General features: G+C 43.2%; 1 protein-coding gene across 1 annotated transcript in view; it reads left to right on the top strand.

The window, feature by feature from the left end:
* The window catches only part of Tshz3 (teashirt zinc finger homeobox 3), an 80,571-nt gene that overhangs the window by 715 nt on the left and 62,566 nt on the right, over nt 1–17,290 (top strand). The gene's annotated exons all lie outside the window — the stretch shown is intronic.

Here is a 17,290-nt window from a genome sequence, read left to right as displayed (position 1 = left end):
ATGGAGGTGGCGGCTTTGGTGCTGGTGCTGGTGTTTGTGGTGTTGTGAGTCTCATGGAACCAGAGACAGCAGAGTGAATGAGTCTAGGTGCCACCTTACTGTTAATTGGATTAATTCTACATTGATGTGGGGGGGTTGCTCCAAAGTGGGGCACCAGTGAGTGGAAAAGTAGGGCGCATAAGGGGTCTGGGTATTGTCAGATGCTGACTGTGAAGTCTAGGTTGGATGGATGGTGGTGGTATTTCCTTCCTCCTCCTCCTCCTTGTCCTTCCTCCCCCCTTCTCCTTCTTGCCTTTCTGTTTTCTTTTTCCCACTAGCTCACTCCTTGCTCACTCCTTGCTCTATTCCTTTCCTCCAGTCACTTCCTCTCAGGACTTGGTACTGGGACATGTCTGACTTATTCCCCCTTCTTTTCTTTCTCGCTTTTTTTCTTTTTCTTTTTCCTTTTGTACTAAGAGTATCAACTTCTGCTTAGATTCATGATGATGAGGATGAGGAGGATTATCATTTTTTTCTGGGAAAATATAGCATCATTTAAAAACCAAACAAAACCCATACACACATAAACATTATTTTGCAATAATACCAGTTGGGGAACACTGTTGTCTGGAAGGATTTTTTTCTTTCTTTCTTTTTTTTTTTCTGGATGCTTGCCACCCTTGATTTGATGACTGATTGATCGCCCGTCATGCTTTTGCCTTTGATCTATTCATTCCCAATAAACATCAATAAATCACTTGCAGTGGGGAGGCCAAGCTCCTGTGACGTCAGGAGGGCCCTGACAGTGTAACTTTGGAGGGGCTGTGGGGCTGGGACAGATTGCTGAGGGGACAAGGAGTGGGGGGGGGGAGGCTGCCTATGGATGGGTGCATTTTGATAGGATGTTTTACATTCAGATGTTATAGAGATGCAGATGTTGCCTGGAAGGAAAGGACGGCTGACCAAGGCTTTTCTTTTCTCTTCTTGGCTTTCACTTTTTTAAGAAAAAAATTTATTTTGTTGGAAGAGGGGATGGCATGGTATTGGTGCCTTGACTATACATAGGCAGTTATCTATCTTGGTGGCAATGATGGCGATTTCTGTCAGGCCTGTTGGAGTTTCCACATAGATTGTCTCTCTGGTCTCCAGTCTCTCCACTCAGAGAGCAAACCCTGTTCTTGTCTTTTTTTCCCCCAGAAATGTGCCTGTCGGTCCGTGTCTCTTTAAAAAAAAAAAAAAAAAAGACAACTTTAGGATAGGAAAAAAAAATAACACAACTTGGTTTGGGGGGCCTATAATCCAGGTATTGCTCTCTGTGTTCGGTGTCACTTTTCTTCAGGAAAGTTTGGATAGCCATTCCATGTTTTACTTGAAATCTCAAGCTCCAATAATAAGCTTATCTATTGCCCCCCCCCCAGATAAATAAACTCTAAAACTTTGGGAAACTCCTTTAGAAAGTTTGGATAGTAGTAAGATCTTGGGGCTCTTTGCAATCTGCCTTTATTATTATTTTTTAATCCTTTCTTTTTCGGATATCCCTATATTGAATATGGAACGTAATCTGTGTGTCTCCACTGACGTGAAGCTCCTGTGTCTGCCTGCGTCTTTCCGTTGTCGATCATCTTTTCTATTCCACACCTTGCTTAACTGATGGGCTTCTTTGCTCTTTTTTTTTTTGTCAAAAAAATGTCAGAGCAGGGTGTATCTTCACTGGTTTCATTTTTCATTTCTTGTATTTAGTTATTATTTTTTATTATCATTTAAAAAGTCATCTCTTTCACACCTTTTCCAAAGCCAGGAAGGAACTCTCAGGTCAGTTAAGGGGAAAAAAATTCATTATATTAAAAACTTGACTTCAGGACTAATAGGAGATGGAAGAATGGTTTTGCTCTATCAAAATGACCCGTCAAAACGACTTTGTTTCATATTTGATTTAATTGTCTCTCTCCTGACAGGCACATTCATCAATAGCTTAATGGTCAATCAGAAGTTGGCAGCCTGAGTGCTTTCTTTCTTTCCCATACTCTGATTTTGGATTTACTTTATCAGAATGTCTGTCTAATGGACGTGTGGGCCTGAGGACTCAGGAAGAACTACTTATTTAAAAAGCATGGAGTTAAAAACACACACACACACAAAACACCCTACAAAACAACCTTCCACATTTCCACATTTAGGCAAGCGATAAGTATGGATTGACCAATAAGTGAATGATCTGAGTTTGTTTTTGTTTTTTGTTTGCATGAATTAGAAGCTTCCTATTTTTCCCCTCTTTTTTTTCCCCCTTTTCTCACAGCTGCAAGTTATAAGGTTCATGCCTGCTTTTGTGGCATACTGGAGTGATGACAAATGGACTGCTTGGTACAAAGAAAGAGAGAGAGAGAGAGAGAGAGAGGAAAAAAGTCAAGATGTCTGTTGATTGGTAACTGGAAATCTAGTCCCCAGCAACCTTGAAAAATACTAGAGATTTCTTCCTCTCCCCCCACCCCACTCCCAAACTGAAAAGTCTGCTCAGCCATAAAAAAAGAAAAGTTGTTTTGCCAGCTTCATTAGTGTTCACCTAATTAGCTGTAAACCTGATGGATTTCTGACAGCTTTAATGATTGGAGACGACAAGCTGGACATAGTGTCATCCAGCAGAATTAGGTTTGTAACTAGTTTGATGTAATCAAGTTGATATTACACAGTCCTGGCTGCCTTTAGTTGTGCATTAACTCAATTTTCTACTGCAGGTGACAAATGGGCTTTGGTACTGGGATAATCATGTCATAGGAATTAGGACCCTTTTAATGGTCTGCCTAGAATAACAACCACAAAAGGCCTAGAGCTGGGTAAAGCTTGCAGGGGTAGCTCACAGGTGCACATAATGTTCGATCTCTCTTCCTCTCTTTCCCTCTCTCTCTCTATATCTCTATATCTATATGCAACACTGCTCTTCAGAAAGATAATTCTCCCCCCCCAGAAGACCTATTTCTGTAATTTGGGATTTTTTTTAAGGAAAACTGAATACAAATTCTGCATGAAAAACAAAACGACAAATTCTGCATGGCTTAGTGCATTTTATCTGAGGTAGGAGGGAGAGAGTATTTTTGTTTTTAGCCTGCCAAAGAGAAAGCTGCATGGGAGTTTACTTTCTTTTAGCTACGCGGTGTTTAAGGGCTGTAGATTTGTGCTGGGTAGGTATGGCTGATTGTGGATGTTCAGAGAAAGCCGCCTTAGCGAAGGCTCACCAACCAACCATCCTTTGGGCAGTATGACCATTATCGGTGACTGCAAACAGGCCCTCTCTCTGAGCTTCGTTGTGTGCTTATTTTGAAACAAGTATTTTCTGAAAAGGGAGGGGGGGGGAATAACCAGGTTATTCTTAACATAAGAATAAGAATACACTCTCCACAGACTGGAACATACTAGTAGCCTTTGGAAACATTTTTTTTTTTTAATTTTTAAAGATTTTTTTTTTCTGTTGTTGACAAGAAACATTTTTTCATAGAGTTCTTCCCCATCCCCACCCCCCACTCCATCCTGGTCAAAGAGACCTGGATCCATTTTGGATCTGGTGTCTCAGAGCTAGGCAGGGAGGGGGCATCTTTATCAATGGACATGGCTTTGGGTCTAAGATGTGTTCCACCTTGCATGTTCACCCCCAGCATCTGGGGGACAGTCTGGTTCTTACGCTGGTCAGCTTCAGAGCTGAATGTTGCCTTGTTTTTGGAAAATGGTTCTGGCACATTCTTCAGGGTTTTTGAATACCCATCAGTCTTTGGAGATTTCTTTTTCTTTCCTCTTTCCCTTTCCAGTCAGTAGTCATCTTGATAGTAAGGTGCGTAGAATTGGCCTTGACTGGTGAGATGTATGTGTGTGTGTATGTGTATGTGTGTGTAGATAGATCTATCTATACAATATCTAAATCTATATGATATATAAGTAGATCTGTCTATAGATCTACATATATCTACAGTTCTATATAGATATACTATATATATCATATATATGAGCCACACTTCCACGTCTATACATCTATAGAGCTATATTGATCTGTATGTATGTATTTTACCCTCCCCATTTCCTACGAAATGTAAAGGAACAATGCAGTTCTTCCAAAGGAAGAAAGAAAAATAATAAACAAGAAGAGAGAGGAGGGAGAAAAAATATCCAAAAAACAAAGGCAATAAAAGGCGACAATATTCCTCCTTGGATTTCCATCTGGAGGAAAGAATCTTCTAGAATCAGCTGCCTGTAGCCCCCTATCCTCCTGACAACTGTCAGGCAGAGTTTCCCTGCCCTGTGCCTGAGACCACACCACCTTTGAATGTGATCGGTTGACGTTGTCATTTTCTTCCTGGTAGCTTCGCCAAGACTGCGCTCCTAAATAGGATGGAGATGTTCGTAACTGTTGGATCTGGCGGATCGTTTCCAAATCTGCCCTTGCCCACCCATTCTGTGCTTGCTTGCTTTCTCCTTCCTTCCTTCTTCCTTCCTTCCTTCCTTCCTTCCTTCCTTCCTTCCTTCCTTCCTTCCTTCCTTTCTTCCTTCCTTCCTTCCTTCCTTCCTTCCTTCCTTCCTTCCTTCCTTCCTTCCTTCCTTCCTTCCTTCCTTCGACTGGTTTGTAAGATGATTAGAGTAAAAGGGGGACTGCTCAGGGCTACTGCAGATGCCCTGAAATCCAGGCAAGTTCAAAGACTGAAAACCTGCCTTTTACCCTGATTCTTTTTCTCTTCCATTTCTGGGGCTCTAGGGAGAGAGATGACCTGAGGGCAGAATCTGCACTGGTCAAGGATAGGGTCCCCTCAGACACATGTTATCACTGGGGAGAGCTGTCCAGTCGGGACCCGAAGGGAAGGGACCCGAATCGGGAAGGCCTGGTTCTGGTACAACAATCACAGGTAGTGTGTGTGTGTGTGTGTGTGCACACCAGTCCTTGGGGCTTAAACTCAGGGCCTGGATGCTGTCCTTGAACTGCTGCCCCCCCCCCCCCCACCTCTTCTTCTTCATTTTTCTTTTTGCTTAAAGCTAGCGCTCTACCAACTTGAGCCACAGCTCCACTTCCGGCTTTTTGGTGGTTCACTGGAGAAGAGTCTCGTAGACTTTCCTACTAGGGCTGACTTCAAACCACGATCCCCAAGATCCCAGCCTCCTGAGTAGCTGGAATGACAGGCAGGAGCCACCGGCAGTGCCCAGCTAAGCCACGTTTTTAATTCAGTCATGTCAGCAGTTCAGCTGGGTGCCTTGTTCTTCCTTGACCCCTAAAAATACAAATAACTTTGGTATTTCGTAGGAAAAGAAAAATAATCCTCATAAAGTAGCATGCACGTTTAGCTCTCCTGTCAGTATGCAACCCAGTTAAGTAGCTGAGTCTTGAAATAAGCCTTGTTACCCATCTGTCTCTCAGGAGCACCCCTATAGCCAATGGGGGTGGCTGGTTCAGAATAGGACAGAATGCTAATGTTATTTACCCCCAAACCTTTCTCAGGTATTTGGCTGTGTGTGTGTGTGTGTGTGTGTGTGTGTGTGTGTGTGTGTGCGCACGCGCGCGTGCATGTGTGTGTGTGTTATATTCAGATTGTACTTTCTCTGGCTGAAGTTAAAAAGAAAAAAAAGAAAAAAGAAAGGTTAATACAGTATATTGTATTGGGTTTAAGAATGGTTTGGACAGTAACATCTAGATAGAAAATGTGCACTTGTAATTAGACTCAATAGACAGGCAGTCATTTTTAAATTCCTTGACACATGCATAAAATAGTCATATAATAAGATAAGATGACAATTTTATGTTAGGTTGATAAAGTATCCTGATATGGGCATTTAAATGTCTGTAAGCCCTTCTTTTTTTTTTTTTTTAAATCCAGACAGATTAATTTAGTTTCCAGTATTTGCAATTAAGTCATTAAATTAATTTTTTAAATCCTCCTAAACAATGTCTATGAATAAAATATTTCTTTTTCTTCTTTTCTGGATTTTTCATTTTTTTAAAACTTGGATGGCAAGGAATAAGTTATTGAACTTGATTATTTCCTTTAATTTTTTTCTTTTGATGTTTGTAAAAATCTACGTGAAATGGTGTGCTTTTAAAATTCAGTTCTGCATTGGTGCTACAATAAGACTATATTTTTGGAAGGGATTTTTTTTTTTAAGGCAGTAATAGGAAATAAAGTACTTAGGGCTATTTCTCTGAGTAACTGACAAAAATCTGGGTTTGGGAATCTTTATTAGAAAGGTTACATAGTGCAGTTGAGAAAATACTGAGTATGTTATAAACCCCATTGGGGAAAAAAATTAAAAGAAGACATTTCTATCACCTTTCTTGGTTTGATCAGCATTTAGATGCTTGGGTTTAATTATCTTCAATTCTGTGAATTATTTGACTGTTTTAAGCAGAATAGCCCAGGAGCTCTATTGAGTGGATTAGGATAGAAGGAAGCAGTTCAAGGGAAGGTGATACTATGTTGGACTTGGCTATTTTCTCAGCTCTGCAAAGGCGTGGCTCTTGAAGAATAATTTAAATTTGTTTGGGCTTAATGATAAATTATTAATTCACACTGTCAGAACACATGTTATTAATTATGACTGTGTTTTCTTCACTTAGAACAGCAGTGAAGGGGGGAAACAAGGCAAGTTCAGATTGTCTTTGAGAGGGACGGGGATGAAGACAGGAACTTAAGCAACTCCTTGTCAAAGTCCGCTCCCCTGGCTTTTGAAAGAAAGGATTGCAGAGGGTGGAGGATGGGAAGAAAGAAACTATTAAATCTAGCCAAGGTTAAGCACTAGGCAAATGTAAACTAATGTGCATTAGACAACAATAATAACAACAACAAAAACCGAGTGCAGGTGACTCATGTCTGTCAACCTAGCTACTCAGGAGGCTGAGATCCAAGGATTAAAGTTGGTTCCAAGTCAGTCTGGGCAGGGATGTCTGTGAGACTCTTATCTCCAATTAACCAGTAGAAAGGCAGAAGTGGAGGTATGGCTTAAGTAGTAGAGCACCAGCCTTGAGCAAAAACGCTAAGGGACAGTTCCCAAGCTCTGAGTTCAAGCCCCAGTAATGGCACAAAAGCAAAACAAAACTATAAGCCTACCTCTCTGTCTATTATTCTGTGCCCAGTTAGAGTTCAGAGGTGTACAATAACTGATTGATTTCTGTGTTCTGTGACACTATTGTATCAGTTTTTTCTTCTTGTTCTTCTTCTTCTTCCTCCTCCTCCTCCTCTTCCTCCTTTTCCTTCTCTATCCATAAGGTCATGCTCACAAGTTTATACTTGCAGGCAGAAAAATATTCCTCTTGCTTGCTTCTTTCTGAAGCTGAGACCCAGAGCAGAAAGAGACTTGCTATTTTATCCCCACCATCATTAAATCTAGTTCTCTGTATTCTGCTTCCTCTGAGTTCTTTTGAGAAATGCACGTTGCATAAAATAGGCAATTTTTAATGAACAATTTAATGTAAATGGGTTTTGAATTTAAATTAATATTAATGAAGCCTTGAGTGAATTTATTTTGCATACGTAAGAGACTTTTGCAAGTCTCCCCCCCCCCCCCCATGCTTTGTGCTTTTGTATATTAGTTAACATTCCTTGGGTGGTTGAACCAGCACCTTTGGAAAGATTTATACTAAAAGGAAAAAAAAATAAATTATTTTGATATTGTCCACTAGTACCAATGTACTGTACAGTGAGTGTGTTATTTCATTTTAAGAAAATATACTTCATTGCCTGTCAAGCTCTCCGTTTCTTTTGCTTCGGCCGGGCTGGCAGTACACATACACCAACAATAACTGTTACAATCAAGATGTTTTTCTTTCTTTGGCTTCCTTCTAATGCATTATGTATCGGGGGAATGACGGGAAGTTCTGTAATTAATTCTGTTAGATGTAATTGCTATAATCACTTGGATGTTACACATAATAAAGGTAATATGGTAAGCACACATACAAAAAATATAAACACTTTATTGTAACACTACTGCTTAAAAAAAAAAACAAACCTTTCTCATCACGTCTGATTCACACACAAGTGTTGCAGACTTCTTTGGGTCCTAGGTGACTGTTGGTTCAGCTGGGTTTATTAAGATTCTATAGGAGTCGCAGGAAAGGAGGGCCTCTGGCCTGGAGAAATTTCTATGCTAGTTTCCTTAAAGACGTAGCTAATTTAGTAAAGGTTTTATTTTTCTTCCGTGGACTGCAGGTAAATATGTCAAGGATGGTAGAATGGAAGGAAAAAGGGGATGTGCGGAAATGATGCAAAACGGTGGGTTTTCTCATGCTGTGGCATTATGGGAAGTACCCGGAGGTGGGGGGAGAAAATGAGAGTATGATTATGTCCTCATGGATAAGCAGAGAAGGCTACTTTTCTTAATAGTGCAGAAAGGAGAAATAAGCAGTAGGATATTGTCATTATTATTATTATTATTATTAATGCCAGTACTGGGGCTTGAACTCAGGGCCTGGGCACTGTCCTTTTGCTTTTTTTGCTCAAGGCTGGTACTCTACCCCTTGAGCCATACCTCCACTTCTGGCTTTTTACTATAGTTAATTGGAGATAGGAGTCTCATGGACTTTCCTGTGCAGCCTGGCTTCGAATTGTGATCCTCAGATCTCAAGTTCCTGAGTAGCTAAGGTTACTAGTATGAAGCCACTGACACCCATCTCGCAGCATTATTATTATTATTAGTAGTAGTAGTAGTATATGCATTCCATTGCTCCGGGACTTAGCTGTTGCATGTATGCCAGCATTGCCTGGTGAGCTGGAAGCCTAGGTGGTTTTTGGGTACCCCATCTCACAGCCTACACCCCCAGATTCTCTGCACCCATTTTCTCTCTCCAAGGCCTCTGTAGGCTTTCAGGGAAGTTTGCTTAGGACCAGCCAAATGAGCGCTCAGTGCGTATAAGATGTTTTTAAAAGTGTGTAAATATTCTTGGCTAGTGCAGCTGACAAGAGGTGGGAATAAGATGGGATGGGGAATTTCCCCAAGATTCTTCTCCTTTTGGACCCAGCTATGTGTGTAGTTGTCCTAGAGCTTGAACTTGGGGCCTGGACACTGTCCCTAAGCTTTTTCACTCAAGGATAGCACTCTGCCACTTGAGCCCCAGAGCCACTGAGTAGCTAGGATGACAGGCATGAGCCACTGGCACCTGTCAGGTGCGTGTGTTTTTGATACTGTACTGGACCAGATCAGGAATTCTGTGTCAGCTTGACAGTTTCCATGCAGACTCGTTGCCTGTAGTGCCTTTTCCAGTGTTGGTTTTGTCTTGTTTTAAGGCAAGGTCTTACTCTATATGTAACTCCACCTGGCTTTGACCTTGTGGTTTTCCTGTGTCAGCCTCTCAATATTGGGACTATAGGCGTGTGCTACCTGGCCTTCATTTGGAATGTGTTAAGCAGTCATACATGGAATTACAAGAGGGTGCTTGTGTGAGAGGGGAATGCTTAGCTTATGGGTCTTGCGGCTAGATTTCCTGGGTGGATATGACCCAGCCAGGTAGAAGCAAGAACCGTCTCCAGGGCCCTGAACAGGTAGCCTCCAGCCTGCCAGGTGGACAAGGGATCCTAAGTCTAGCCTAACTCAGGCTGACGGATAGTGGCCCCTAGTTCTGAGGTGACTCCAGCTGGGTGTCTGTGTGTCTGTGTGTGTTCCAGTAATGAGGCTTAAACTCAGGGGCTTGGACTCTCTCTTGGCTTTTTCACTCAAGACTGGAGCTCTGTCACTTGAGCCACACCCCCAGTTCCAGCTTTACGTTGCTTCATTGGAGACAAGCGTCTCATGGGCTTTTCCTGCTGGGCTGGCTTTGAACCCGCCATCCTCAGATCTCAGCCTCCAGACTAACCAGGATTACAGGCATGAGCCACCAGTGCCCCGGCCACTCTAGGCCGGTTTAGATGGTGGAGGTTGATAGCAGGCCCTTGAACTCCATAGCTGTCCCCCACCCACCCTTAATCAGGGGGCCCAGCACTGACATCCTGTGCAACTTTGACAGCTCCTTCCTTTTCTCCCTTCAATGCCAAGACATTTTCTGTACCCCCCCACCCCCTGCCAATGTCCCTGCCTTCCCCTCTCCCAGGCCTCCTCCCTGCCTGTGCCCCCGTCCTCCTTCTCTACCTCCTTTCTGGGTCTCTGTTTCATGTCTCTGATTGGTCTCAGATGGGAGAAATTATTATTATTTCTTTCCGGGCAAAGGGGTGTGGGGGGAGTGTTGCTTTTAGTTCGGTGGGTTGGGCAGGTGTGTGATAGTCTTGTGTGTGTGTGTGTGTGTGTGTGTGTGTGTGTGTGTGTGTGTTTCTCTCTTTTTTTTTTTACCCCCTTCCCTTCCCGTACTGTAGGCCTGTTGCTAATTAATGTTCTTCCATAAGATTCTGTCGGAGTTGAGTAATGTTTTTGATCTTTATGCCTGATAACTGCATACTTAATGAGATTTCAAAGCTGCGAGCCCAGCTCCCTACAATTATTGACAGATGTCTTTTCTTTGCCATTGGGTTCAGCTCCATAAATCCTCTTGCCGTAATGAGGTTCAGTAAGTGCCACCCTAGCAGAGAGCTAATGAAACCGGGAGGGCGAACCGGCGCACGTCTGTCTGACACATTTTTTTTTTTTTGTTGCCTTGAAAATTTACTATGCAGATGTCAAGCTGTAGGACGATTATTTCAAACATGCTAATTTTTTTTAATCTGGCTTTTGTGCCAGCCTTTGCCATTAAAATAATAAATAAATAAATAAGGACTAACCTTACTTCATTTCCTTTTTTCCTTTTTTTTCAAGTCATAGTTAAAATATAATAATAATAATAATAATAACAACAACAACAACCCTTGGATGTTTGGGAAGATCTTGACCTATGAATGGTATTTTGCAGGCAACTGGCAAGATGAGTTTAGATTATTATTATTATTGTTGTTGTTATTGTTATTTTTGTCATGCGGTAGGATAAAGTTCTATCTCTCCAAGGCCTCCTGGTAATGTCTTTTAAGTACACACTTGAAAGATCAGAGAGTTAGATACCACCCGGGTACCTCTCACCTGTAATCCTAGCTACTCAGGCGGCTGAGATGTGAGGATCGAGGTTGGAAGCCAGTCTGGGTCAGGAAAGTCTGTGAGACTCTTATCTCCAATTACCTAGCAAAAAGCCAGAAAGAAGTAGAGCTGTGGCTCAAGTGGTAGAGCTGCTAATCTTGAGCCAAAAAAATTAAAAAGAAAAAAAGAAAAAAAATCTCAAGGACAGCACCCAGAGCCCTGAGGGTAAGCCCCATTACTGGCAAAAGAAAGAAAGGAAGAAAGAAAGAGCGAAAAAAAGAAAGAAGGGAACAAGGAGGAAGAGAGAGAGAGAGAGAGAGAAACATTGGAGAATTCATTTCAGAGTTCTGAAACTAAATCCTGGGGGGAAGAGCTCGATGCTATGCCAAACAGCCGATTTCCTTTTCTGCAGCCATACATCACTGACCCACCCTTTCCTCCTGACAGAATGACATATGTCATTTATCATACGGGCCCAGCCAGACAACAGCCAAGGGAGGGGAGCCCTGCTCCACGAGGTGCTTGTCCCCTCCTTCTTCTTCTTCCTTTGGTATTGTACAGTGTGTTTAGGAGGGGAGGGGGAGGAGAAGCCCTGCTGAGTTGCAAAGAGGCAGAGTGGGGGGGGGGGGGAAGAAGAGAGGCAGGTAGGGGTGAGGGAAGGCGATCCCTTGCTTTCTGGATGGCTTGGGTGCTTGTTATGGCTGGTAGGGTTCAAGAGCAGTAGAGGCACCAAAGATTACTCACAGTCAGTTGCTTCCCATGACCTGTTCGACTATTCTACTGAGCCACCTCTGAGACTTACCCATGATCCCCCCACAGTCCTTCCTGCTTCCCCCCCTTTTTTTTCTTTTTTCCTCTTTTCTTTCTTTTTCTGCCCTCTTGAGTGAAGAGGAGAGAGAAAAGAAGGTTGACAGGTATCATTCAAACCAACCCGGCATGTGAGGGGTGTCGTAAATGAATCTCAGGGCCCCTGGCTTCACATGATTCAAACGTGCGTTATTGAAGATGGATGTTCCTTAAAAAAAGATTGATGGTGGATGTTGGGCTCTGGGCGCCATTTATCATTTTGAATATTATTTAGACTTGCCGTGTAAACCTGTAACTTGAGAGTTGGACCAGCCGGGGCAGAGTAGAAGCGTGAGTGTGTGTGTGTGTGTGTGTGTGTGTGTGTGTGTGTTGATTTCCATCGATTGGCCTTGGTTTCTCATTGCTATTGGACAAGACCCTCCTCCTCTCCATTTATAATAAAGACACCCCCCCTCCCCTAGTAGAAGGGAGGGGATAAGGTTTTAATTTGGAATAATTTCCAAGGACACACACAGAGGGGAAAAAAAATGAAGTGTCTGAGATGTACACTAACCTAACAGGCAACTTTCTCTCTCTCTTCTCTTTCCCTCCCTCCCTGCCCCCCTCTCCCTCTCTTCCTCTTTCTCTATCTCTCTGTTTCTTTCTCTTTCTCTCTGTCATTGTCTGAATTTCTCTTCCCTCATAAAGAGGGGTCACGTACAAAACATTAAAATATAAACAGAGCTGTAGTTGCTGAAGCCAGAACCCTCATCTGATTTTTTTTTTAAAACTCCGTGGCATGCTTAAGGAAAAAAAAAAAGGTGTATCTAAAAAGCTTAGCGAACCAAACAACCAAACTGATTGTCTTAGTTCATAGTGTGAGTGTGGAGAGAAAAACTTTCACATCGCAGGACTATTTCAGATTAAACAGTGATCTTTCGTGGCTCTCTGCGCCTTCTTCTAGAAGCCTCTTCTTTTGTGTGCTTTTTGTCTCCCCACCAACACCCTCCTCCCTGGCCCAACCCCTCACTGGACTGATGTGGACAGCTGTCTCTCTGGGTCTCTGCAGGAGGGAGGGGAAGTGTGTTAACCACTTCTGGTTCTTCATTCCCTACTAGCTCTTTGCATGGTAGCCCCCTGATTCCCCCCCCCCCCCCTTTCCCGGAAGAACGTTGGGGCACAGGCTGGCTGGCGCTTTCCCAAGAAAGATGGGGAGAAGCTCCTGCCACACTGGCCTCTGGCCTTGGCCTGGGCTCACGGGCCTTACAGCCTCTCCTGGGGGAAAAGAAAAGGGAAACAGAAATTCCTGTCTCTTTCACCCAGAGAGCCATAGAGCAAATGCGATCATCAAGGAATCACCTTCAATATGTGACTTTACTTGGATTTGTGAATTAAATGGAAGATTCCTTGTGTGACTTAGAGTGTGGACGTTATTGTGGTTGTTATTATTATTATTATAGAATAGGACATAACTATTCAGGAAGCTGAGATCTGAGGATCACAGTTCAAAGCCAGCCCAGGCCGGACAGAGGATAGTATTTATTTATTTGTTTACTTACTTATTTTTGTTTGTCATGGGGCTTGAACTGAGGGTCTGAGTGCTGTCCCTGAATCCTTTTTGCTACCACTAGGAGCCATAGTTCCACTTCCAGTTTTTAGATGGTTCATTGGAGATAAGAGTCTCATGGCCTTTCCTGCCTGCACTGGCTTCAAGCTGTGATCCTCAGATATCAACCTTCTGAGTAGCTACAATTACAGGCATGAGCCACCAGTGCTAGGCTGCTATTATTATCATTATCATTATCATTATTATTATATAATAGGATATAACTACCCAGGAGGCTGAGATCTGAAGATCACAAACCAGCTCAAGCTAGTAAGTCCACATGAGACTTTTATCTTCAAGGAGTCATCAAAAAGCTTTAAATGGAAGTATGGCTCAAGTGATAGAACATCAGCCAGCCTTGAGGAAAAAAAATCTCACAGATAGTGTGCAGGCCCTGAGTACAAGTCCTGCTTATGGGCATAAACAAAAATGATGGGCCAGAAAGTTGGGGGAGATGGGAGATCTTTTTGTGTGTGTTTTATTTTTTTAATCAAAGTACGTGCAATCGGCAGATCTGTGGAAGGGTTGGATAATAAGGTGGTCTCCAGGCTTCTGTGATTAACTTTTCTGTGTCATATAAAAAGTTTGTGTCTACCAGGAGGGAAGAAACCCCCAGTGTTAGAAGTCTCCAAGTAACTTGTGTGTGTGTGTGTGTGTGTGTTTATTTTGAAATAACTTTATTAGCCCTCTGATAGTTTGCACAGCAATGAATCTTAACAGGAGACCTGGCATTATCCAGCTGTTGCCCCCTCTTCCAGCCCCCCTTCTGGCCTCACGCACAATCAGGGGCGTCCTGGGATTGTGTTTCAGAATCACATCTACCCATCGGGCCATGCTTCGGTTTCCTTCCTGAGATTTCACAGAAGGCCAAACTTTGATCGCCTTGTACTCGGGACTGCATGGGAGGTGTCATTGGAATACACGTGTCCATATTGTGAGAGCAGTTGTAAACACCTTTGATTGCAAACGGCCTCGTCTCATTTCTTTCACTGATTAGAAAAACTTCATGAGGAATCAGTAGCCAAGCCCACTTCAGGTATAATTAGTTAGGAATGGGGGTACACTCATGGGAAGAAACCTTTTTTTTTTTTGTTCGCTTTCCTTCTTATCCTTTTTTTTTTTTCTCTCAGTTTTATGGCTGGAGACATGATTTATTGCAGCCATCCATCTTGGGGGCTCATCCATCACACCCGGGTTGCTAGGAGATCCTGGCAGCAGCTGTTTGCTCTGAATCAGACAGAAAAGTTGTCAATCATCAAAGGCAGGTGAATAGCATTAGAAATACGCTATTGTCAGACGGAATAATTAATCAAAGAGAGAAAAGATAATTAAAAAGATATGACCCTTGCAAGTACTTACTCTGGGTTGCCTGGAAAGAGAAAAAGAGAGAGAGAGAAAAGAAAAGAAAGAAAAGAAAAACTGCCTGTTTTTTTTTTTCCTAGACACTTAAGCAAGCTGAGGGGCTGATAAAATATTCACTCTGTAGTGCATAGTTTTTAATTAATGGGATAAAAAATGGTTCAACATTCAAAGACGATGCTAGAGAGAACGTTCTGATTATGACTGGAAGTCATATTTATTGTTTGGCTGAAAAGGGGCTAACTTTTGGTGACAAACCTCTAGCTTTCTGGTTGAGGAGTCAAGTTGGGGGTCTTCAGGTAGCCACTGGAAACCACTTTTTTTTTTCCATCATCACCCCTGGACATCAGGATCAGCTCTTGCAGACTGGACCCACTTGACAGTATCTAATAGCTTTCTGTAGATCAGCTAGATCTCATGTGAATGGACATAAATCCTTAGAAACTACCCGGGTACCAGTGGCTCACGCCTGTCACCCCAGCTACTCAGCGGGCTGAGATCTGAGGATCGAGGTCCGAAGCCAGTCCAAGCAGGAAAGTCTGTGAGACTCTTATCTCCAATCAGTCACCAAAAAGCCAGAAATGGAGCCATGGCTCATGTGGTAAAGCAATAACCTTGAACGAAAGAAAGTTCAGGGTCAGCATCCAGACTCTGAATTCAAGCACCAGGACTGCGACACACACATGTACAAAAATTCTTAGAATCCCAAAACATATAAAAATGGGAGGCGTGGATGGCAGACTGTCTGAGAAAGGATTTCACAGGTGACAGAGCAAAGTCTGTCTTCACCCCAATCCTAACATGTGACCCAGAGCATACTTTATTTCCCCAAAGGGTACGAGGTGGGGGGGGGGGCGGGAGGGAGATCTAGAATTCACTTTTGTTGTAGCTTCAGATCGCTCCTTGGAAAGTCCCATCTGGGGAGAGATAACAGAAATGTTCAAAACAGCATCTCCTCCTCCCTTCCCCCTTCCGTCCCCTCCCCTCCCCTCCCCCAGGCTTGGTCTAGCATGCCCATTTCAGGTTCACAAATTTATTCCTAGACTTAAGAAGTTCATTCCTGTTTGCTCTGAAGCTAAAATATTCTGCAGGAATTGGAAAATGTATTAAAGACGAAATAGAAAGTGACATGCTTTTTGAATTCATCGCTTTTTTAGTGAAATATGCTACAGACCCCGAAACAGATCTACTCTTTTTTCTTTAATTTTTTTTTTTTTTTGGATTCTATCATCCATTTCCCAAAGAATAATAGCAGGACTTCTAAAGATGAGTGAGAGGAAAGGATGGACGATTAGGACTTCTGAGAAGCAGGAAAGCAACCTCGTCTTTTTGCGGTCTGGATTTTATTTTCAGGGGACAACAGACTACAGGGTGTTAGCGACTCACTCCTGTGCCCACCACATGCTAGCATTGAAGGTTCACTGCCTAGGGTCTCACTGGAATCAGGTGACACTGGACCTGACCGAAGACTGGTCCATCTTCTCCCATGATGCACTTGGAACCTTCCATGGGAGATGCTGCCTTGACCTTTGGGTAAGAGAGAATTACACTCTGATTAGCAGAAGCTCCAGTGCGGCCTTGTGGAAAGTCTATAGAGGAGTAGAGATGAAATATTTCTCCTCAGATCTTGTCTTTTCCAGAGAAATGAATGATCAGGGTTTGAAGTCACTACTTGAGTTCTTCTCTCCCTCCCTCCCTCCCTCCCTCCTTCCCTTCCTCCCTTCTTTCCTCCTTCCCTCCCTCCCTCCCTCCCTCCCTCCCTCCCTCCCTCCGTTCCTTCCTTCCTTCCTTCCTTCCTTCCTTCCTTCCTTCCTTCCTTCCTTCCTTCCTTCCTTCCTTCCTTCCTTCCTCCCTCCCTCTCTCTCTCTCTCTTTTTATGGTACTGAGTTTACAACCCAGGTCCTAGTGTTGGCCATTGGAACCCCCCCTCCCTTTTTTGCTTTAGATTAGTGTGTGTGTGTGTGTGTGTGTGTGTGTGTGTGTGTGTGTGTGTGTGTGTGTGTCAATACTGGAGCTTGAACTCAGAGCTGTTTTCTGGGTGCTGTCCCTTAGCTTTTTCACTCAAAGCAAGTTCTTTATCACTTGTGCCATGGTCTGACTACTGACTTTTTGCTGGTTAATTGGGGATAAGAGTATCATGTTCCTGTCTGAGCTGGCTTCGAACTGTGATTCTCAGATCTCAGCCTCCTGAGTAGGTAGGATTCCAGATGTGAGCCCCTAGTGCCTGTTTGCTTAGATAAGGTCTCGTGTTTTCTGCCACAGGGCCGGCCTCAGACCTTTAGATTTCTTCCTACCTTAGATCTCCTCCTTACCCCTAGCTTTTTGTTGGGATGGGGGTAGTAGGGAGCAGGAGAGCAGGAGTCTTGCTAACTTTTTGCCTGCACTGGTCTTGAACTATGGTCTCTTGATCAGCCCTGAATAGCTAGAAATCTTTGATTTCTTAAGTCAGAATTTCATGTCCTTGGAAGATCAGTGTTTTCTGAGACATGGCTTGCTTTTGATCAAGCAGTCCAGCTCTGACTATGCCAGGGATTTCGGAGGCTGGCTGGCCACTGCTATTATATG

Source organism: Dipodomys spectabilis, unplaced genomic scaffold (genome assembly GCF_019054845.1).
Source record: "Dipodomys spectabilis isolate Male_0828 unplaced genomic scaffold, ASM1905484v1 ptg000422l, whole genome shotgun sequence".
Lineage (NCBI taxonomy): Eukaryota > Metazoa > Chordata > Mammalia > Rodentia > Heteromyidae > Dipodomys > Dipodomys spectabilis.
This window is presented reverse-complemented; position numbering and strand designations above follow the sequence as displayed.